Raw genomic sequence first — 25,204 nt, forward strand, 5'->3', positions numbered from 1 at the left:
ACAAATTGTGTTGGGAAAATTTGACAGCAACATGTAGAATGAATCTGGACCACTTTCTTACACCATACACAGAAATAAATTCAAAATGCATGATAGACCTAAATGTGGGACAGGAAACCATCAAAATCCTAGAGGACAACAAAGGCAGTCATCATTTTGATCTTGGGTGTAGCAGCAACTTCCTAGACATGTCGTGAAAGGCAAGGGGAACAAAAGTGAACATGATCTATTGGGACTTCATCAAAATAAAAAGCCTCTGCACAATGATGGAAACAATCAACAAAACTAATAGGCAGCCTGTATAATGGGAGAAGATATTTGCAAATGACATATCTGATACAGGGTTAGTATTAAAAATCTAGAAACAATATATCACACTCAACACCCCCCCCCAAAAATAATAATCCAATGAAAAAATGGGGAGAAGACATGAATATGCCCTTTTCCAAAGAAGACATCCAGATGTCTAACAGACACATGAAAGATGTTCAACGTCACTCATCATCAAGAAAATACAAATCAAACCCACGGTGAGATGTCACCTCACACCTGTCAAAATCATTAAAATTAACAACACAAGAAACCAAGCATTTGGAATGGATGTGTAGAAAGAGGAACCCTCTTGCACTATTCGTGATAATGCAAACTAGTGCACCCAATTTGGAGAACTGTATGGAGGTTCCTCAAGAAACTAAATATAGAACTACCATATGATCCAGTAATTGCTGTATTAGGTATTTAAGCAAATAAAACAAAAATGCAGATTCAGATGGATACATGTACCCTATATTTATAGCAACATTATCAACAATAGCAAAGATATGAAGACAGCCCAAGTGTCCATCAACCTTTGAATAGATAAATATGTATTGTATATATACTATGGGATATTAATCAGCCATCAAAAGAATGAAATCCTGCCATTTGTAATGACATTGATGGGACTAGAATGTATTATGCTAAGTGAAATAAGTCAGAGAAAGACAAATACCATATTATTATACTCATAGGTAGAATTTAAGAAACAATACAGATGAACATATGGGAAGGGGGAGAAAAGAGGGAAACAAACCACAAGAGACTCTTAATGATAGAGAAGAAACTATGGGTTGATGGAGGGAGGTTGGTGGGAAATGGGCTAGATGGCTGATGTAGGCTAAGTAGGGCACTTGTGATGAGCACTGGGTTCTGTATGCAAGAGAAGAATCATTGAATTCTACTCCTGAATCAATATTGCACTGTAAGTTAAGTAACTAAAATTTAAATTTTAAAAACCTAAAAAAATAATAAACAAAACTGATAAAACCCTAGCCAGATTTATCAAAAAGAGAAAAGAAAGGATCCAAATAGATAAAATCATGAATGAAAGAGCCAACACCACAGAAATGCAAACAATTATAAAATAATACTATGAAAACCTATATGCCAACAAACTGGGCAATCTGAAAGAAATAGACAAATTCCTAGAAACCCACAAACTACCAAAACTGACACAGGGATAAATAGAAAATTTGACCAGACCTATAACCAGCAAAGGAATTGAATCAGTAATCAAAAATCTACCCACAAACAAGAGTCCTGGGCCAGATGACTTTCTAGGAGAATTCTGCCAGACATTTAAAGAAGAGTAATACCTATTCTTCTCAATCTGTTCCAAAAAATAAAAATGGAAATAAAACTTCCAAACGCATTCTATGAAGCCAGAATTACCTTGATTCCAAAACCAAAGACCACAGTTAAAAGGAGAATAAGGCCAATATCCCTGATGAACCTGGATGCACAAATTCTCAACAAGTTACTGGCAAAACAAACAGTACAGGAAAATAATTATTCACAACAATCAAGTGGGATTTATTCCTGGACTGCAGGGCTGGTTCAATATTTGTAAATCAATCAACATGTGACAACGCATTAATAAAAGAAAAGATAAGAACCATATGATACTGTCAAATAGATGCAGAAAATGTATTTGAAAAAATACAGTATTCATTCTTGATAAAAACTCTCAATGAAGTAGTCATTATGGAACATACTTCAACATCATAAGGCCATATACAAAAGACCCACAGCTAATATCTGATTAACTGATAGCCTTTTCCCTTTGGTCAGGACAAGGGTGTCAACTTTTACCATTACGGTTTGACAAAGTACTGGAATCTTAGCCTCAGCAATCAGAAAACAAAAAGAAATAAAGGGCACCCAAATCAGGAGGAAATCAAACTTGCACTATTTGTAGAGGACATGATACTTTATGTAGAAAGCCCAAAAGACTCCACCGAAAATTTTCTAGAACTAATGCATGAATTCAGCAAAGTCACAGGATGTAAAATCAAAGTGCAGAAATCTGTTGTATTTATATACATCAATAACGAAACAGTAGAGACAAAAATCAAGGAATCTATCTCACTTACAACTGAACCAAAAATAATGATATACCTAGAAATAAATTTAACCAGAGAGGTAAAAGATTTGTATCCTGAAAAGTATAGAACACTTATGAAAGAAATTGAAAAGGATACAAAGAAATGGAAAAACATTCCATGTTCATAGATTGGAAGAACAAACATTATTAAAATGTATGTACTACCCAAATCAGTCTGCATTTTTAATTCAATCTTTATCTAAATACCAACAAAAATTTTCACAAGGCTAGAATAACAACATAAAACTTGTATGGAACTACAAAGATGTTAAATAGCCAAAACAATCTTAAAAAAGAAAAGTAAAGCTGGAGGCATCATAATTCCAGACTTCAAGTTACATTACAAAGCTGTAGTCTCAAGATAGTATGGTGCTCACATGAAAATAGACATATAGATCAATGGAAGAGTTCAGAAACTCCAGCAATGAACCCATACTATATCATCAACTAATCTTTAACAGAGTAGTAAAGAATATCAAATGGAAAAAATACAGTCTTCTCAACAAATAATGGTGTGAAACCTGTACTACAACATGTAAAAGAATGAAACTGGACGTCTTTCTTACACCATACACAAAAATTTATTCAAATGGATGAAAGACCTAACTCTGAGACCTGAAACCATAAAAATTGTAGAAGAGTACACAGGTAATAACTTCTTTGACATTGGTTGGCTATAGCCATATTTTTCTGGATATGTCCACTGAGGCAAAGAAAACAAAACCAAAAAAACTATTGGGACTACATCAAAATAAAAAGCTTCTGAACATCAACAGAAAAGTTCAATGAAATTCAAAGCAAACTAGGGATAGGAGATGTTTGCAAATGATATATTTCATAAAGTGTTAGTATCCAAAATATATAAAGAAGTTCAACAACTCACACCCCCCCGATAATCCATTGTAAAAATGGGCAGAAGACTTGAACATTTCCCCAAAGAGTACATGCAGATGGCTAATAGACATACAAATAAATGTTCACTATCAATTTGTCATTTGTGAAATGTAAATCAAAACTACAATGAGATATCACTTCAAATATTTGGAATGACTAAAATCAAAGACACAAAATTCAACAAGTGTTTTTGAAGATGTTGAAAAAAGGAATCATTTTAGACTGTTGGTGGGAATGCAAACAGGTACAGCAACTGTGCATAAAAGTATGGAGGCTCATCAAAAAGCTAAAAATAAAATTACCCTGTGATCCAGTGATCACACCTCTTTGTATTTTCCTCCAAAATACACAAACACTAATTCAATGGGATCCATGCACCTCTATATTTATGGCAGCTTTATCTACAATTGATAAATGGATAAATAAGAAGTGTTGGATATCTATATCATCTATCATCTATCTATATCTATGTATCCATATAATGGAATGTTATTCAGCCATAAAAGGGAATGAAATCTTGCCATTTGCAATGACATGGATGGAGCTATAAAGTGTAATGCTTAATGAAATAAATAAGTCAGAGAACAACAAATCTATCATTTCACTCATGTGTGGAATTTAAGAAACAAAATGTATAAGCAAGGGGGGTGGTCAAAAGAGAGAGAGGGAGATAAATCAAGTAAAGGACTAAATTATAGAGAACAAATAGATGGTTACCAGAGGGGAAGGAGTGGGAGTTTGGGTACATAGGTGATGGGGATTAAGGAGTGCATTTGTCTTGATGAGCACTGTGTAATAAATGGAATTGTTGAATCACTGTATTGTACACCTGAAATTAATATAACAATGCATGTTAACTAACTTTAATTAAAATAAAACTGGAAAAAAGATATAATTCTAAATTTCTTGAGAATTAATAATAATATAATTAGGGTCATATTTTCAGTAATAACCAGTAAAATAGCATCAAGATTTACAATAATGCTGGGTTTTTTTCACATAAAACAAATAAATTCCAAAAGATGAAACAATGCCATCAATTCATGCCCCCAAACGAAAAGTAGGATGTAACTGTGTTGAGAGAATGAAAAGAGAATAAAAGGATGAAGGTGACAATGTAGAAAGGGTCAGCATTCCATCCACATTATCCTGATTTACAAATCATACACTGATTTGGGATTGAGGAATCAAGCATTAGGAGATAAGTATACTGTTTACAATATAAAGAAAGTATTCAGACAAACTCAAAAATTTGAGTATTTGTCTTGAGTGTCAGGAAGAATGAATTATGGAACCATCATTTTCCCCTGTTGTTTTTTGATGCCATGCCTATGCATTATATAAATGAAATATTAAAGTAATATACACATTATTGTACAGTTAATAATTTACATATACTCAAATTTCTCCCTATGTAAATCTCCAAATCCGTTGTAAAAAAAAAAAAAATACAGCAGGGTCCTGGGTCTATATGGAGCAATTGATTTTCAAATTTTGGGTGGCTATTGGCAAATTGCAAGTGAAAAACTCTTTTCTTAAATTGGTGTTTGGATAAGTATGAGACCAGCATACCAGGCAGATATAGGAAATAATTTAATTTCAGAATTTCAATTACTGACAAAATTGGTAATGTATTATTTGCAATTAACCATTGAATTAACATTGCTAGTACTCTTATCATTTGTATTTTATATAGGGCTTACATAATAAATATTCCGTTAGGTAGTTAATATTATAACAGTTTAAACATGAGGAAAAAACGCAGCATGAAATAATAAAATGTAAGTCATATTTGTGCTTTGATGCCATGCCACATGACTTTCAATGCAGCATCTTTTTGATTATCTATATTTTCCTGTTTTTGTGCTAATAACCTATATGTGATATCATTTAAATAAGCATTGCATCTGAAATGGAAGCAATTGCAGAAATTGAATGTCTGTTTCAAGGTCTAAAATAATAAGTTCTTTTTTATTTGTAAAAATAAATTAGAGAAGTGCCCAGTGGGTGGTTTGGTTGAGTGTCCAACTCTTTTTTTTTTTAATTTTTTTTTTTTAACATTTTATTTATTTTTGAGACAGGGAGAGACAGAGGAGTAACAGGGGAGTGGAAGAGAGAGAGGGAGACACAGAATCTGAAACAGGCTCCAGGCTCTGAGCTGTCAGCACAGAGCCCGACGCGGGGCTCGAACTCACAGACCACGAGATCATGACCTGAGCCCAAGTCAGCCGCTTAACTGACTGAGCCACCCAGGCGCTCCGAGTGTCCAACTCTTGATGTTGGCTCAGGTCATGATCCCAAGGTTCTGGAATCGAGCCCTGCATCAAGCTCCATGATGAACATGGAGTCTGTTTGGGATTCTCTCTCCCTCTCTCTCTCTCTCTCTCTGTCAAAATAAACTAACAATAGATGTTTTACCTTTCATTTTGCTTTTGTTCAGTGAAATAACAATGAGTAATCTATTTAGAGACCATTTACAAAAAGATATTCACTTATCTTGATGTTTTAATTACATTAAATATACACTGACAAATAAACTAATTAATTAATTAATCAGGTGATTTGTTACTAAGTTGGAGAAAAAAGTCTTGAACCTGAACAATGTCCATACATGGCAAAGGAATGAGGCACTATCAACTTTTACTGGCTATCTCCACTGGATGAAACCTGACTTGTGACAAGATCTGTGCCAGGATTAAATTAAAGTGTATTTTATCCTGACCAATGATTCTTGATGTTAAAGTAACCTCGACATTTTATGATGTTAATCTTGATGATAAATCAAGATTCAGATTTGAAATGACTTTCCCTGGTTCCCCTGCTAGTAACTTAGGTTCTAAATGAATAGATATTGATATTTATATGTTAAAAGTGGATTTAAATAGAGAAACACTGTCTTATCCTTCAAAATGTAATTCTAAAGTTACTGGGTATCCCTTTTAACTGCTCAAAACTTAAATAAATAAATAAATAAATAAATACACAGATAAGATGAGCACTATTAAAATAGAAATTCACTGTAGATAAAAGAGGGTCAAGAATGTATATGAGAAGTCCTTTATGCACAAATAAATTGCTTTAGTATTTAAATTTTGCTTATTTTAACATCTTCTGTTTCCTCTTATTCTGTGGATACCTCATTGCCACTTGTTCCCTGCCAATATCCAACTCTAATAAATGGTTTAGAAAAATACAGACATCATTTCCAGATCCTCTGAGTGAACTGAAATTCATGCTTGTTCCTTTACCAGTGTCCCTAGGTGATTTTGATTATTCAAAAAAAGACCAATATATTATTTCCTCTGTAAACTGAGCTGTAAAATATATATTTAAGATATATAGTTGTCCCTACATCATGATAAGGAAAATTTTCCAATTATTGTCCAATATCAAAGTAATGTGCAAATTACCATCACAGAAATTCAATATCCATTATTTTACTTGCATAAATATCTTTTCTTTATGATTTTATTCAGTTGAAAACAAAAACTGAAAAAAGCCTCACATTATCACTTTATATATTTATAGAAGAAATAGAATTTTAAAACTATCATTATTATAGTGATGAAAAGCTGATTCCTACAGATTTTAAGTGAATTATTTAAGACTGTGTGATAATGCAGTGGTAGATCTTGTGGGGTGACCTTTAGAAGCTAGAAAATGCAGTTTTACCCTGAAGCACATGTATTTTTTTTCTAGACCACTTTTCCTTTGGTCAAAATCAATCCCAAATAAATATCTTTCTGATTTGTAAATAAGTTTGGTCACCTTTGATCTGATCATTTGCAAAGTAATAGAAAGAATGTAAAGTTACCAAAGAAGCTTTGAGTTGGGTTTCTTGGAAATTTTGTAAGGAATCTCATATTAAAGATTTTAATACCATCTAGTTGTGAAAACTCTCCACTGGATTTCCAATCAATTTGGGTCAATCCCTCTATCCTCAATATGCTACATAAAATTGCACATCTCTGAAAGTGTTTTTAGTCTAGATTCTACTAAAAACAGGCTAATTCTCAGTTTCTTTCATCAGTGTTTTATAGTTTTCAGAATACAGGTATTTTACCTCTTTGGTTAGGTTTATTCCTAGGTATCTTATAGTGTTGATGCAATTGTAAATAGGATCCCTTTCTGCTGCTTCATTATTTAAGTGAAATGCTACAGATTTCTGTACTTCGATTTTGTATCCTGTGACTTTACTGAATCTGTGTATCAGTTCTAGCAATTGTTTTGAGAGGAGTCTTCTGGGTTTTTTAATATAAAATTATGTCATCTGCAAATAATGAAAAACTTGATTTCTTCCTTGCTGATTTGGTTGTCTTTTATTTCTTTATGTTGTCTGATTTATAGGCTAGGAACTCTGGTACTGTGTTAAATAAGAGTTCTGGGAGTGGACACCTCTGTTTTGTTCCTCTCTGTAGAAGAAAATCTCTCAGTTTTTAACATTGAGAATGATGTCATCTGTGGATTTCTCATATAGGGCATTTATTATATTGAGGTATGTTCCTGCTACACCTATTTTGTTGAGAGTTTATATCAAGAATGGATGCTGTACTTTGTCACATGTTTTTTTTTTTCCTGTACCTATTGAAAGGATCATATGGTTCTTACCATCTCTTTTATTAATGTGGTATATCACATTTTTTGATTTATGAATATTAAGCCACCCTTAAAGACCATGAATAAATCCCACTTGATTGTGGTGAATGATTCTTATAATGTACTGCTGAATTTAATTTTCTTGTATTTTATTGAGAATTTTTGCATCCCTATTCATCAGTTTAATTGGCCGGTAATTCTCTTTTTTTAGCAGTATTTCTGTCTGGTTTTGTAATCAAAGTAATGCTGGCCCCATAGAACGAGTTTGGAAGTTTTCTTTCTATTTCTAGTTTTTTTGAAATTATTTCAAAAGAATGGGTATTAACTCTTCTTTAAATGTTTGGTAGACTTCTCCTGTAAAGCCCTGGATTTTTGTTTGTTGGGAGATTTTTGGTTACTGATTCAATTTCTTTACTGGTTATTTGTCTGTTCAAGTTTTCTATTTATTCCTGTTTCAGTTTTGTTAGTTTATGTTTCTTGGAATGTATCCATTTATTCCAAGTTGTCCAATTTTTTGGCATCTGGTTTATTATAATATTCTCTCATAATCATATTTATTTCTGTGATTTTGGTTGTTATTTCTCCTCTCCAATTTGTGATTTTATTTATTCTGGTATTTTTTACTTTTTGATATATATTCTTATATATCACTTTTGTTGCATCCCAAAGGTTTTTGGCAGTGTGTTTTCATTTTTATTTTTTTCCATGCATTTTTAAAAAATTTCTTCTTGATTTCCTAGTTGATCCACTCATTGTTCAATAGCATATTGTTTAACCTCCATGTGTTAGTTGTCTTTCCAAATTTTTTTCTCATGATTGACTTCGAGTGTCATAGTGTTATGGTCAGAAATTATGCATGATATGATCCTAATCTTTTGGTAATTGTTGAATTATGTTTTGTGACCTAGTATGTGATCTACTATGGAGACTGTCTCATGTGCACTTGAAAAGAATGCATATTCTGCTGCTTCAAGATGTAATGTTCTTAATATATATGTAAAGTCCATCTTGTACTGCATGTCATTCAAAGTCATTATTTCCTTGTTGATTTGCTGCTTATATGATCTGTCCATTGATGTAAGCGGGGTATAAAAGTCCCCTATTATTATTATCAATAGGTTTCTTTATGTTTGTTATTAATAGTTTTATATATTTGGGTGTTCATGTTGAGGTTATAAATATTTACAGTTGTTAGATCTTGTTGAATATTCCCCTTTATTATGATATAACTCCTTCTTCATCTTTTGTTACTTTCTTTGGTTAAAAATCTAGTTTGTCTGATATAGGTATGGCTACTCCAGCTTTCTTTTGATATCCATTTGCATGATACACATTTCTTCATCCCTTCACTTTCAATCTGCAGATGTCATTAGGTCTAAAATGAGACTTTTTTGGCAGTGTAAGGTGGATCTTATTTTAAGTCCATTCTGAAACTCTGTCTTTTGATTGGAATACTTAGCCCATGTACATTCAGAGTGATTATATATATGAGTTAAGTGCCATTTTATTACTTTTTTTTTTTTTTCTGTAGATTTTCTCTGTTTGTTTTGTTTTGTTTTATTTTTTTCTACTCTCTCACAGTTAGTCTCTCCTGTGCACTACAAGCCTTTTAATATTTCCTGCAGGAGTGGTTTAGTGATCATGAACCACTTTAGGTTGGTTTGTCGGGAAAACTATAACTCCATCTATTCTGAATGATAGACTTGCTAGATAGTGTATTCTTGGCTGCAGATATTTCCTATTCAACATGTTGAATATATTGTGTCAATTCCATCTGTTTTGCCAAGTTCCTGTGGAGACATCTGCAACTAACCATATACGTCTTCCCTTGTAAGTTAGGGAATTGTTTTGTATTGCTGCTTTTACGATTGTTTCTTTATCACTATATTTTGCAAATTCAATTACAACATGTCTCGACATTGGCCTCCATTTTTTTGCTCTTGATGGGAGTTCTCTGTGTCTCTTGGATCTGGATGTTTATTTCCTTTCTCATTTTAGGGACGTTTTCAGCAATTATTTTCTCAAATAAGTTTTCTGCCCACTCTTCAGTCCTCAGCTTCTTTGGGAATCCTATAATAAGGATATTAGTAGGCGTGGGTCATTGAAGTCCCTAAGTTTATTCTCATGTTCCATAATTCCTGTTTCTCTCTTTTGTTCTGCTTCATTATTTTCCATTATTTTATGTTTTATATCACTTATTTGTTTTTCTGCTTCTTCCATCCTTTTTAATTTGTTTATGTTTATTTACTATTGAGAAACAGAGAGAGACAGAGCACGAGCAGGAGAGGGGTAGAGAGAAGGGGAGACACAGAATCTGAAGCAGGCTCCAGACTCTGAGCCATCAGCACAGAGCTCGAAACAGGGCTCGAACTCACAAACCGCGAGATCATGATCTGAGCCAAAGCCGGATGCTTAACTGACTGAGTCACCCAGGTGCCCCTCTGCTTCTTTGATTCTTATGTCCACTGCATCCAGTCTGTTTTGAATCTCACTTATTGCATTTTTCATTTATGACTATTTGTTTTAACATTTTTGTTTGTTTCTGCTGTAAGAACCTCCCTGAAGCCTTCCATTCTTTATCTCAGGTCCAGTGACTATCTTTATTATTGTTTTAAATTGTCCATCAGATATATTACTTGTATCTGTTTCATTTAGTCTCTGGTTGTGACCTTATCTTATTTTATTTAGGATGAAATCCTCTCTCTTGGCACTTTGCATAAGTCTCTGTCTTTATTTCTGTGTTGGAAGACTGTTCTGTTTCCTGCCCCTTAGAGAGATGACCTAATGAAGAAGAGGTTGTATAGTGTCTAGGTCCTCATGCTTCAGGGACTCTCTGGTGTATGCTTCATGCACTCTGCTGCTGTTTTTGCTGCTCTATCTCTCAGGTCAGTCATCTGTGGAAGTTCTCCCTGCCTGCAATGGGTAGTATTTCATCCTTGGCCAGAGTTGGGAGGTTTACTACAGAGCCCATGGCTCTGATCTGCTTTTTAAATGAGACCTGATGCTATTTCTATTAGAATTGAAGCCTTATAGATCTCTCTGGTCAGTATACTTGGTGTGGGCAGGATCTTACACTCTGGTCTTGTGAAGGAGGGGCCACCATGCTGTGACTGAGGCAAATTTGACAAGAAAGGGCAGTAGCATCAGAGCACAGGAGTGTGGGACCCAGCGTGGGAAGCTTAAGCAGCCAGTGTAAGCCTTGTACTGTTTATCTCAGGTTGTTTACACCAGGGATGGAGAGGGAAATTGCTCCAGCCAGCACCTTTGTCTCTGGAGGAGGATCTCCCTGCTTGCTGCTATCAGGGAAGTACTCCAAGAAGTGTGAATAACCTCTCCCTTGTGTGTCCCAGGCATTTTGTCAGTCACTGTTTTCATCCTGTCTTACGCTAGGTTGGTTGCCTGTCTTCTCTCCATGAGAAGTGTAGTGCACTCAGGCTCTATCTCAGCCAAGCCTGCTGACTTTTAAAACTCCAGGATCTGGGGACATGTAGACATGGTGCACCAGATCTCTTAGAGGGGAAGATATCCCTGCACTGTGATTGAAGCAGGTTTGACCCAAAAAGTGCAGTTGTGCCAGAGTGCACCAGCATAGGATTTAGAGCATCAGGCTAGGCAGCCAGTGTTGGGGTGAAGTTGCCCTGATCAGGTGGCTTTCCATTTTTGCTGAGAAGCAGTGGAGGGAAATGGCACCTGCTTGCTCCTTGGTCCCCAGAGAGATGTCTCCATGAACACTACTTGTCATCTACATGCTCCAATAAGAGTGAATAATCTACACACACACACACACACACACACACACCACTGTGTGTCTCTAATCAGTCTTAGGATACTGCTGTCTGTCAATGGGTTGCTTACCTGCCTTTTATCCAGCAAAGCAGTGCTATCAGAGCTCTATCTCAGCCAAGCCTGCACACCTTAAAAACGTCAGTGTTCAAGCACCACTAGTTGCAAAAACTTGTGAAAATCAGTCCCTCTCATTTTCCTAGCTAGTGATTTTGGGAAAGTGTTCTCTTTGTGCATTGTTCTGTGTGCTCCTTTCTCTCTCTTTCCTTTCTCTGTGACCAGGGCTCCCTCACCTTCGCAACACCTGTTTCTCCCCCAAACTAAGTCTCTGCACTTCCTATTTTCTCTTCTCTTCTCTCTCTTTGGCCTCTTCTCTCCTTCTATGTGTGAAATTTGTTATATCAGTCCTCATCTTGATTTATTGGGTATTCAGAAAGATTTGATAGATATCTAGTTGTGTTCAAGGAATGAGGCCAGCCTAGGGTTCTCCTACTATGTTGCCATCTTAGCTCCTCCCTCAGTCTTTTTAATGTAGTATTTTCTGCTTAATTTAGACTGAATTTATTTTTGTTAAGAAATAAATTCCCTTCAGTTTAGAACCTTAGGTAATCACATTTTAAATTCCAACTTATTTCAATTGTAAACTTTTCTAGTAAAGACTAAATGCTTAATGATAATTTGGCCACTGAAGCAGTGAATATCTTCCTTTTATTCCAAATTTGAAAATTCAGTTACGTGATATGTGGTAAATCTTTCATCTTAAGCAAATGCTTCCTTTTAAAAAGTATTACTATATTATTGTAGTTTCTTGTGATGAGAATATTGTCCACTGTATATTTGAAGAAAAGTCATACTTTTGTCATTCCCAAATCAAGTTCTTAATCAAGTTCTTAATAGTCTATAAATCTCTAAAAGCTCACTTAGATTAAGTATAAAAATATACAAACTTATATGAAACCTTCTGAAGTGCAGATCTTTTATTTTGGAAAAAAATAACTATTTCCATTCAAATGCATCAGTCATCTATTACTATCATGCTTGGGGTAATACTTCTTGTATGTTTATTCTAGCCTCCTTATTTACATCTGATTTCAGAAAATAAAGATTATAACTGAATTATCCCATAAACAAACACTGATGACCATTCATTGATAGCGTTCAGGAGTAGAGTTAAGCTGGATATAATGGTAGGACTTTTGTAGTCTAGTGACTAAACAGATATATCTATTTAAAAATGTGGTAGAGAAAGGCTAACTAAAATCAATCCCTCAATCCTGGTTCAGTAGAATTATGACAATGCTAAATGTATAATGAAATGTCCATAACAGAAATTATCGTATAAAACAGTAATAATGGCTTGGCTTTTGGGAATGTAAAATTTGAGTGTTTTGAGGAATGATTTGCAATTGGCTCAGATTGATTACTCATCACTTAATAGTGTGTAATTCCCATCAATATTTTTATAAAATGTCTCTGATTCTTTAATTTGCCTCTCTCCAGTCATAATTATTTTTCCTGGGATAGACCTGTAATAAAATTGTTTTCTTTTGATTCATCTAGATGTTTTCAGGCTCCCTCTCATAAAAGATATAAAATTTCCTCTCTAACGGTGTGAAGGCATCTAATTCCATGCAGATTTTTATGCCTAGTCTCTACATCTATCACCTTCCCTGAAAATTGGGAAACAGAAAAACCAGTATTCACTATTTTAGAGTATATATATATATATATATTCAGTAAAATCTTGGTTTGTGAGCATAATGTGTTCCGGAAACATACTTATAATCCAAAGCACTTGTATATCACAGCGAATTTCAGGAACCATTGCCTCAGTTGTGATCATGCAACATTCAGAGTCATGTACTACTCGTATTACAAGACATTGCTCATTTATCAAGTTAAAGTTTATTTGAAATCTTTGCTTCTCTTTGTTTATTCAAATATACATTTATTTAAAAGCATTTATTTAAATAAACCCAGAAAAGGTATCGCATTTATTGTACTTTTGTCCTTTGTCTTGTTTTCCCATTTTGGGGATATATCTAAGCATTAAAACTATTATACTGAATAATTCCATTAAATTTGACTGTTTCCAGTATCATTTCTACATATCAGTAAAGCCTTATTGGGAGTTCTTGGATGGTGCAGTAGGTTAAGCATCCTGCTTCAGCCCAGTCATGATCTCAAGGTTTATGGGTTTAAGCCCCACATTGGGCTCTGTGCTGACAGCTCAGAGACTGGAGCCTGCTTCAGATTCTGTGTCTCCCTCTCCATGCCCCTCCCCCCCACTCACATTCTGACGGTCTCTTAAAAATAAATAAAACATTTAAAAAATTAGAAAAAAAACCTTATTGCCCACAAATTAGGATAAAATATATGGCCTTTATCTTTATTGAAAAAATTACCACAAAGAAAACAAAAAGAGTGATCAGTAATATACAATTGTTTTGTCAAATCTCAATTATTTTAATCTTCTAGGTTATTTTAGTGCTTGTCTTCAATCCTGAAATAATATTGCCCTTAAGGTGTAAAAAAGGTGAAATTGGTCTTCTTATGAGACTGCAGGACTGAGAGTTTCCTCTACATTTTTACAGAACAGATCCTCTCAATTACTCTTCCCATGGTCCCTATCACCTCTTTTTTTTTTCAAGGCTGTAGATTGAGCATTTGGGTTGAACATTTGGGTAAGCATGGTGTAGAAGACAACAAGAACCTTGTTGTCTCTTGGAGATTGGAGAGATCTTGGGTATAGATAAGTGTAAACAAAGGGTGCATATTAGAAAGTCACCACAGCGAAGTGGGTGCGGTGTGTCAAATAGGCCTTCTTCCTCCCTTCTGCTGAGTGCATGCTGTAGATGTCAAGGAGAATGTGGCCATAGGAACATGTAATGCCAATTAAAGGAAACACAATCAATAGTGTGGTGCTTCCAAACACTGTATTCTGAGGCTGAGATGCCCATGCAGACCAGTACCATTGGCCAGGCCCATGCAGGCCAATATGTCCGGTACATCACAGAAGAAATGGTTGCCAGTTCTGGATTGACAGTAAGGTAAATGGAGGGCATATACAGTGTGGGCACAACAGTTGATTGAGCCCATTATCCAGGATCCCATTAGCATCAACACACAGACTCTTTTACTGATATGAATGGGATAGTGGAGAAGAAAGCAAATAGCCACCTAGCTATCATATGCCATAGTGGTCAATAGTAATCCTTTTGCACCTACTAAAGTCAAGATAAAGAAGCTCTGAACCCCTCAGCCAATGAAAGAAATAGACTTGTTTTGAAAGAGATAATTGGACACCATCCTGGGGACAATGGTGGAGATGTAGTTCAGGTCCATGAGGGAGAACTAAGTACAAAATGCATGCATGCATGGAGATAGGTGTCCAGGAGGATGAGGATGATCATGGACAGGTTGTCAAAAAGACAAATTAAGAGAATGAGAAAAATTAGAATGAATAACTGTTCAATTCTTCCTATATTACTATAATTTTTCTCAAGAAGATTTTAAGATCTCTTGTTTAGGTGATAGTGAGAATTATCAAATAAACTAACATCATGTTTTATAGTACCATTATATATTATATATGTAACCAATAAATTCTAATGATGGAACAATGCCATCAATGCATGTCCCCAAACATAAAACATAACTATGTTGAATGGGGAGAGAGGGAAAGAGGAAAAAGTGGGTGATGTAGTGAGGGGCAACATTCCATCCACAGTGGCCTAAGGTACAAATTATGGTCTCATATTTGGATTTATGAGTCAACCATTAGAAGATAAGCATATTGTTTACAATATCAAGAAAGTACTGGGAAAAATTATGAAATAATTTGAAGTATTTTCCTTAGGGGTCTGGAGGTGTGGGTTATGGGAATACCAGTTTACCCTGTAGTTGGTTGATGCCCTGTCAATGCATTATTTGAATAAAATATGGAAGTTATATAAAAGGTCTTTCCATTAATAAATTGCATGTACTCAAATTATTGGCTATGTCAATGCCCAAATCCACTGTGAAAAAACCTACAGCATTTCCCTGGGTCTATTAGGAGCAATTAATTTTCAATTGTTGTGCAATAACTGTCAACATTCAGAGGAAAAATTGAGAGTGCTAGTTTTGTTTATAAGTTGTCATTTGGATGAGCATAAAACCAGCATATTAGACTAGTATCATAAAGTAATTTATATTATTAGTTTCAATTATTGACAAGATTAAAAATGTAATATTTGTAATTACCAAGGAAATTAAAATTGCTAGTACTTATATCATTTTGATTATTTTTTAATTTGTTTATTTAAATTCATGTTAATTGATATACAGTGTAGTATTGGTTTCAGGAGTTGAATGCAGTGATTCATAATTTCCATATAACACCCAGTGCTCATCCCAAAAAGTGCCCTCCCTAATGCCCATCACCCATTTAGCATATATACCACCGACCTCCCCTCCAGCAACTCTCAGTTTGTTCTCTGTATTTAAGAGTTTTTTATGGTTTGTCTCCCTATTTGTTTTTATCGTTATTTCTCCTTCCCTTCCCCTATGTTCATCTGTTTTGTTTCTTAAATCCCACCTATGTGTGAAATCATAGGATATTATGTCTTTCTCTGACTGACTTACTTTGCTTAGCATATTACACTCTAGTTCCATCCACATTGTTATAAATGGCAAGATTTCATTCTTTTTGATCACCAAGTAGTACTCCATTGTATGTATATACCACTATACTTTATCCATTCATCAGTTACTGGATGGCTCTTTCCAGTGGGCTCTTTCCATTTGGGCTCTTTCAACAATACGCCTATTGTTGATAGTGATGCTATAAACAATGGGGTGAGTGTGCCCCTTCGAATCAGCATTTCTGTATCCCTTGGATAAATACCTAGTAGTGAAATTCCTGAGTCATAGGGTAGTTCTATTTTTAATTTTTTGAGGAACCTCCATGCTGTTTACCAGAGTGGATGCACCAGTTGACATTCCCAATAACAGTGCAAAGGGTTCCTCTTTCTCCACCTCCTTGCCAACATCTGTTGTTTCCTGAGTTGTTAATTTTAGCCGTTATGACAGGTATGATGTGGTATATCATTGTAGTTTTGATTTCTATTTTCTTGAATTTGAGCTGATGTTGAATATCTTCTCATGTGTTTGTTAGTCATCTGGATGTCTTCTTTGGAAAAGTGTTTATTCAAGTCTTCTGCCTATTTCTTCACTGGATTATTTGTTTTTTGGGTATTGAGTTTGATAAGTTATTGATAGATTTTGGATACTAATCCTTTATCTGATATGTCGTTTGCAAATATCCTCTGTCATTCCATTGGTTACCTTAATTTTATTGATTGTTTTATTCACTTCGCATAAGCCTTTTTATCTTAATGATGTCACAATATTTCATTTTGTTTTTACTTCCCTTGCCTACAGAAATGTGGCTAGTAAGAGGTTGCAGCAGCCAAGGTCAAAGAAGTTGCTATCTGCTTTATCTTCTAGAATTTTGACGGTTTCCTCTCTCACGTTTAGATCTTTTATCCATTTTGAATTTCTTTTTGTGTATGGTGTAAGAGAGTGGTCCAGTTTCTTTCTTCTATCTGTCGCTGTCCAGTTTATTCGTGTAGGGAAATGCAACCAATTTCTGTATTTAATTTTATACCCTGTGACTTTGCTGAAATCACAATCAGTTCTAGCAGGTTTTTTTTTTTTTTTTGGTGGAGTGTTTCGAATTTTCCATGTAGATTATCATGCCATCTGTGAAGATTTAATGTTTTATCTCTTCTTTGCTAATTTGTGTACATTTTATTTCTTTTTGTTGTCTGATTGCAAAGGCTAGAACTTCCAGGAATATGTTGAACAACAGTGGTGTGAGTGGACATCCCTTGTGCTCCTGACATTACAGAGAAAGCTCTCAACTTTTCCCCATTGAAGATGATATTAGCTGTGGGCCTTTATTCTATGGCTTTTATGATGCTGAGGTATGTTTCTCCAACCCCAAATGTCTTAAGGTTTTTTATCAAGAAATAGTGCTGTATTTTGTCAAATGCCTTGTATGCACCTGTTGTAAGGATCATATGGTTCTTATCCTTTCTTTTATTATTGATTGATTGATTGATTGATTGATTTTCTATTATTGAACCAGCCCTGCAGCCTAGGAATAAATCCCACTTGATCATGGTGAATAATTCTTTGGATGTACTGTTGAATTTGATTTTCTAGTATTTGTTAGGAATTTGTGAATCCAGGGACATCAGGAATATCTGTCTGGTGTCTTTATTGGGTTTTGGAATCAAGATAAGTCCCTCTTCATAGAATGATTTTGGAAGTTTTCCTTCTCTGCCTATTTTTTGGAATAGTTTGAAAATAATAGACATGAACTCTTCTTTAATGTCTGGTAGAATTCCCCCAGAAATCCATCTGGTCCAGGACTCTAGTTTGTTTGGAGATTTATTATTACTGATTAAATTTCTTTCCTGGTTATGGGACTGTTCCAATTTTCTACTTCTTCCTGTTTGAATTTTGGTTTTGTGTGAGCTTCTAGGAATTTGTCCATTTTTTCCAGGTTGTCCAGTGTGTTGGCATATAATTTTTCATAATATAATTTCTCTTATAATTGTTTATATTTCTGTGGTGTTTATCTCTCCTCTTTCATTTGTGATTTTATTTATTTGAGTCCTCTCTCTTTTCTTTTTGAGATGTCTGGCTAGGGGTTTATCAACCTTTGTATTCTTTCAAAAACCTGTGTTTTGTTTCATTGATCCTACTGTTTATATATATATATATAATTTATTTCATGTCTAATCTTTATTGTTTCATTTTTGCTGGCTTTGTGCTTTATTGTCTGCTCCTTTTCTAGCTCCTTTAGGTGTAAGTTTAGGTTGTGTTTCAGGCCTTTCTGCCTTCTTGAGATAGGACTGAATTGAGTTGCAATGTAATTTCTTCTCAGGACTGTTTTTGCTGCATCCCAAAGGTTTTGGACTGTCGTGTTTTCATCTACATTTGCTTCTTTGTATTTTATCTTTATTTCTTATTTACTTTGTTGGTTAAACCATTAATTCTTTAGTAGGATGTTCTTTAACCTCGCTGTATTTGAGCCCTTTCCATTTTTTTTTCCTGGTTGATTTCTAGTTTCATAAATTTGTAATCTGAAATTTTTCATGGTATGATCTCTATTTTCATATATTGAGGGCTAATTTCTGACCTAGAATGCAATCTATTCTGGAGAATGTTCTATTTTCCCTTTAAAGGAATGTTTATTCTGCTGCTTTGGGATGAAATGTTCTAAAAAATAAGTTAAGTCCATCAGGTACAGTGTGTTATTCAAAGCCATTTTTTCCATTGTTTCTTTGTTGATTTTCTGCTTAGATGATCTGTCCATTGTTGTATGTGGGGCATTAAAATCTTGTACTCCTATGCCCATGAATTTCTTTATGCTTGTGATTGGTTGATTTGTATATTTGAGTTCTCCAAGTTGAGGCATAAATATTTACAGTTGTTAGATCTTTTTGATAAATAGACCACTTAATTATGATATAATGCCCCTCATTATCTCGTTACAGTCTTTGTTTTTTTTTTTTAAGTTCATTTATTTTAAGAGAAACAAAAACAGTGAGAGTGGGGGAGGGACATAAAGAGAGAGAAAGTTATAATAACAAGCAGGCTGCACACTGCCAGTGCAAGAAGCCACAAACCATGACCTAAGCCAAAATCAAGAGTTGGACACCTAACCAAACGAGCCACCCAGGTGGCTCTACAGTCTTTGTTTTAAAATATACTTTGTCTGATATAAGTATAGATGCTCCAGCTTCCTTTTGATGCCCACTATCATGGCAGATGTTTCTCCATCCCCTCACTTTCAATCTGCAGATGTTTGTAAGCCTAAATTGAGTCTCTTATAGGTATCGTGCAGATGGATCTTTTCCATTCTGATACCCTATGTCTTTGGATTGGAGCATTTAGACCATTTACATCCAGAGTGATTACTGAAAGGTATGAATTTAGTGCCACTGTGTTACCTGTAGAGTTGGTGGTTTTGGTGATATTCTCTGCTCCTTAGTAATCTTTGTTGCTTTGGGTTTTTGTTTTTGTTTTTTTCCTCCACTGGAGGGTCCCCATTAAAATTTCTTGCAAAGCTGGTTTAGTGGTCATTAACTCCTTTAGATTTTGTTTTTCTGGGAAAGTCTTTGTTTCTCCTATTCTGAATGACAACCTTGCTGGATAAGGAATTCTTAGTTGCACATTGCTGCACATTAGCTGCACATTAGCTGTTCAGCACATTGAATATGTCCTGCTACTCTTTTCTGACCTGACAAGTTTCAGAACTTGTCTGCCCTCACCCTTATATGTGTAACCTTGCAGGTTAAGGACATTTTGTCCCCAGATGCTTTCAGAATTCTCTCTTTATTTTTGTATTTTGAAAATTTCTTTATGACATGTCACTATGCACTCTGGGGCCAGCCTCCCAGGAGTATACACCACAGCTCTGATATAGAGAAAGTTGCACAGTTCCAAAATCTCAGCGTTCAAGCTCCAAACAGCTTTTGAAAAACAAAACAAAACAAAACTGGAACACTCAGTACTCCTCACTCCCCAGTCCATGGTCCAGAAAGGATTTCCTCTTGTGCTAACTTAATGCAACACAATTGCAACCCCTCTCTCTTTCTCCCTCTTTTGTCTCTGTACAGAAAGGGTTCCTTCCTCTCTGCAGTGCTACCATTTTTTCTCTCCTGGAATTCACATCTACACATCTTGCACTGCCAAGCTGTTTCCCCCTGTCATAGACTCTAAGTCTAGAGTTCTTTCTTGTCTAGCAAGAGAGCGGGACGCAGGATTAAAATGCAAGAGATGACTAATGTCCGGGAAAAGACAAGAACGCCAAATAAGGGTCTTTGCCCCATTTTTATTAGGAGCAGAAGTCTTACAAACATGGTGATGGACTTGTACAAAGACACAATGAATCTGTGAACATTAACTCACGGACATGAGGGAAAGGGGATCTTGAAGATATTCAGGGTTAGGGGTTTGGGTTAATACAAAACAAAATCCTGATGCCATGCAACTGGGCAGAAGGTTGTTTACAGGGGACATGTGGCACCACCTCTGTTTATCTTAGCTAGACTAAGGAATAAGACAGATAGGACACTTGACCTCAGGGTTAACAAGGCACCTTTGTTGTGTTAATCATCTTCTCCCTGGGCAGCTTCACCAGCAGTGCAGTGCAGTGGTCTATAGCTCAGGCTACCTGTTTACCTAACTTGGTCCGCCCTTCCTGTGAAAGTAGCTTTCTGCTATAGTACTAAATGGTGGGGGGGGGGCACTTCCTCCCTGAATTCCTAATCTAGTTTATTTCATATACCTATATTCTATATTGGGGCCTTTGCCTCTCTATACTGGGGCTTCTGCCCTCCCTTCTCTATACTTATTTACCTAACCTTGTTTATCCAAACTTGGGTGTGAGCATCCCACCCATTGTAATTCTTTATGCCTTGTTAACCCATTGGTGTAAGCCCAGGAAATTTCTAGGCTTATTCCCCACACTTCTCCATTGTGTAGTCTTGGCTCCTATGCTAGACAATTGACAATATATGTAGGGTTTTATTTCTGGACTATTCTGCTCTATTGTTCTATGTGTCACTTTATGCCAATACCATAACTCTTTTGATTACTGTAACTTTATAATATAGTTTGAAAGCAAGGGTTGTTATGATTTCAGTGTTGTTCTGTTTTCTCAAGATTATTTTGGCTATAAGGAATTTTTTGTGGTTTCCTAATTTTAGAATTATCTGTTCTAATTCTGTGAAAAATGCCATTGGAAGTTTTATAGGGATTTATTTGAGTCCATACATTGCTTTGGGTAATATGGATATTTTAACAACATTAATTCCTCCAATTCATGAGCATGAAATATGTTTTCATTTATTTGCATTTTCTTGAATTTATTTTACCACTGTCTCATAGTTTGCACTGCACATGTCTTTCATTTCCTTGGTTAAATTCATTATTAGGTTTTTTTTCTTCTTTTTGAAAAAATTTCAAAATATTCTTTTTGACAGTCTGTAGTTAGTGCATTAAATGAAACTAATTTTTGTACATTGATTTTGGTAACTTTAACTTTATTATATCTAAAAGTTTTTTTTAGAGTCTTTAGGATTTTCTATATATAAAATTATATCATTTATAAATAGTGACAATTTTATTTCTTTCCTTCCAATTTGGATGTCTTTTATTTATTTTTCTTATCTAATTACTCTGGCTAGGTCTTCTAATACTATGTTGAATAAAACTGGTAAGATTGGCCATCTTTGTTTTGTTCCTGAACTTAAAGGAAAAACTTTCAGCTTTTTGTTGAGTATGATGTTAGACGTGGGCTTATCATATATGGTCTTTCTAATATTGAGGTATGTTACATGTATATCCACTTTGTTAAGAGTTTTTTATCATATATATATATATGTATATATATATAACATATATATATTGTTATCATATATTTTATCACATATTTTTATCATATATATGTATATATGTATATATATGTATATGTATATATATATGTATATATGTGTGTGTGTGTATGTGTGTGTTAATTTGTTTTTTAATTCTTTCTTGTCATCTACTAAGATAACCATATATATTTTATTCTTCATTTTGTTAATGTGGTGTATCATGCTGATTGATTTACAAATGTTGAAACATCCTACGTTCCTGTAATCAATGCCACTTGGTCATGGTGTATGAATCTTTTAGGGTATTGTTGAATTCAGTTTGCTAATATTTTGTTGATGATATTTTGTACCTATATTCATCAGAGATATTAATCCCTAATCTTCTTTTCCTGTGACATCCTCGTGTGTGTGTGTGTGTGTGTGTGTGTGTGTGTGTGTTTTAACAAGGTAATACTGTCTTATGTAAGATGGGTTTGGGAATATTTTTCCTTTTTCAATTTTTGGAAGAGTGTGAAAGGGATTAGTATTTAATCTTTAAATATTTGGTAGAATTCACCAGTGAAGATTGCTGGTCCTAGACATTTGTTTTCTGAGGTTTACATTAAAAAAAAATTATTACTGATTTAATCTCCTTCCTAGTGATCAGTAGATTCAGATTTTCTACTTTTTCCATGTTTCAGCTTTGGAAGATTCCATGCTTTTAAAATATGTCAATTTCTTTTAGATTGATAAATGTGTTGATGTATAATTATTTATACTAATATTTTATAAAATTTTGTATGTCTTTGTTATCAGTTGCAAATTGTCCTCTTCTCATTTCTACTTATTGCAACCCTCTCTCTTTCTATCTTAGTGAGTCTAACTAAAGGTTTGTCAATTTTGTTTATCCTTCCAAAGAACAGCTCTTGGTTTCATTGTTCTTTGAAACTTTTCTTTTTTTACTCTTTATTTTATTTACTTCTCTGATCTTTGTTATTCCCTTCCTTCTCCTCATTTAGGCTTTGTTTGTTCTACTCTTTCTAGTTACTTTGGATGCAAAGTTTGATTGTTTATTTCAGTTTTTTCATGTTTCTTGAGGTAAACCTGTAGCTCTATAAATTTCTCCCAAAGAATTGATTCTGTTACATTCTGTAGATTTTGATATGTTTTATTTTATTTTCATTTGTTTCAAAGTAAAGTTTGATTTCTTCTGTGATTTATTTGTTGTCTCATTGTTCTGTGGCATGATTTCCAATCTCCACATATTTGTGTTTTTCAACTTTCATCTTGTGATTGCTTTCTATTTTCAAATCATTCTGGTAGAAAAAAAATATTTCAATAACCTTAAATCTATTGAGGCTTATTTTTTGGCCAAATATAATCTATACTGGAGAACGATTCATGTGCACTTGGAAAGAATATGTATCAAGATTTTTGGGGAGGGAATGTTCTGTGTATATTTATTAAGTCCATCTGCTTTAATGTATTTCCTATGGTCACTTTGTATTTAATTTCTGTCTGGATGGTTGGTTAATGGAAGTAAGTGGGGTATTAAATTCCCTGCTATTTGTTGTATTTTTCTCCTTAGCTTCTTAATATTTGCCTTATATATTTAAGTGTTCCTATGTTGGGTGCAGAAAATTTAGAAATATTAAATATTTTTGTTGGGTTGACCTCTTTTTCAGTGTGTAGGGAACATCTTTGTTATTATAATCTTTGTTTAAGGTCTGTGATGTCTAAAAGATAAATAAGTAAAATCTATGTGGTCTGATATAAATATAGGTACCCAGGATTTTTGGTTTTTCATTTGCATGAAACTTTTTAAGCTATTCCTTCACTTTCAGCATATTCACTTTCAGTGCATATATATATATATATATATATTCTTTTCAGAAATATAAAAGCGAAAGAAGTCACCACCACCAAACTGGCCAAAAAAGAAATGTTAAAGGTATTTCTTTAAAGTGAAAAGAAAAGTACTAGTTAGTAGGAATAAAGTATATGAGACTAACATTTCACTTGTAAAACTACATACATAATAAATGTAGTGGGTCAATTACTTATAAAGCTAGTTTAAAAGTTTAAAGGCAAAGTAATAAAAATAACTTTAACTGCAATAATTAGCTAAGGAATACACAAAATAAAGAGATGTAAAATATGATGGCCAAACAAATTAAATATTGACAAGGAAAAATGTTCAGTTTTAGGGACACCTGGGTGCCTCAGTCAGTTGGGCATCCACCTTTTGGGTTTGGCTCAGGTCGGAATCTCACAAGTTCATCGGATCAAGCCCCATGATAGATTCAGTGCTGACACTATGGAACCTGCTTGTGATTCTCTCTCTCCCTCTCAATCTTTCCCTACCCACTCATTCTCTGTATCTGTCTAAAAATAAATAAACATTTTAAAGATGTTAAGTTTTAGAATGAACTCACACTTACCTTGCTATCAACATAAATTAGGGTTTTATATGTGAGCCTCATTATGGCCACAAAGAAAATTCCTATTGTAGATACACAAAAACCTATGCATCACATTAGAGAAAGCCATCAAACCGAAAGAGAGGAAAACTAGACAAGAAAAAAGGAAAATAGAGGAACTAAAAACAGTCAGAAAACTGTTTTTAATTCATAAAATGACAATTACATAAATATCAATAATTACTTTAAATGTAAATGAACTAAATTCTCTAATCAAAAAGACACCAAATGGCTAAAGAGGTATGCTGCCCAAAGCAACTCACTAATATTTAAGGATCTTAATGAAGCCTTCAGTTTTACTGAATTGATTTATTTGATATAAGATTTTTTTGGTTGAATCTTTAGGATTTCTGTGTATAAGATTATGCCATCTAAAACACAGAAAATTTTACTTCCTTTATGATTTAGATGCCTTTCTTATTTTTTTTCTGACCAGATTGCTCTGGCTAGGATAAGAATAAGAATGATAAACTGTTGAATAAGAATAATAAACAGTATTATATGAAGAATTTTTGCATTTATATGATTTTTTAAATGATTTTGTTCAAATTCCAGTTAGTTAAAATATAGTGTGATATTACTTTCAGGTGTACAATCAACATTGAATCAATACT

The 25,204-nt window shown here is 34.3% G+C and overlaps 1 pseudogene; it reads right to left on the minus strand.

The window, feature by feature from the left end:
- Positions 1–14,275: 14,275 nt before the first annotated feature.
- LOC125935057 (olfactory receptor 2L3-like) lies at positions 14,276–24,593 on the minus strand (annotated as a pseudogene).
- Between the last annotated feature and the right edge of the window lie 611 nt (positions 24,594–25,204).

The sequence above is a fragment of the Panthera uncia genome, assembly GCF_023721935.1.
Source record: "Panthera uncia isolate 11264 chromosome A1 unlocalized genomic scaffold, Puncia_PCG_1.0 HiC_scaffold_17, whole genome shotgun sequence".
NCBI lineage: Eukaryota > Metazoa > Chordata > Mammalia > Carnivora > Felidae > Panthera > Panthera uncia.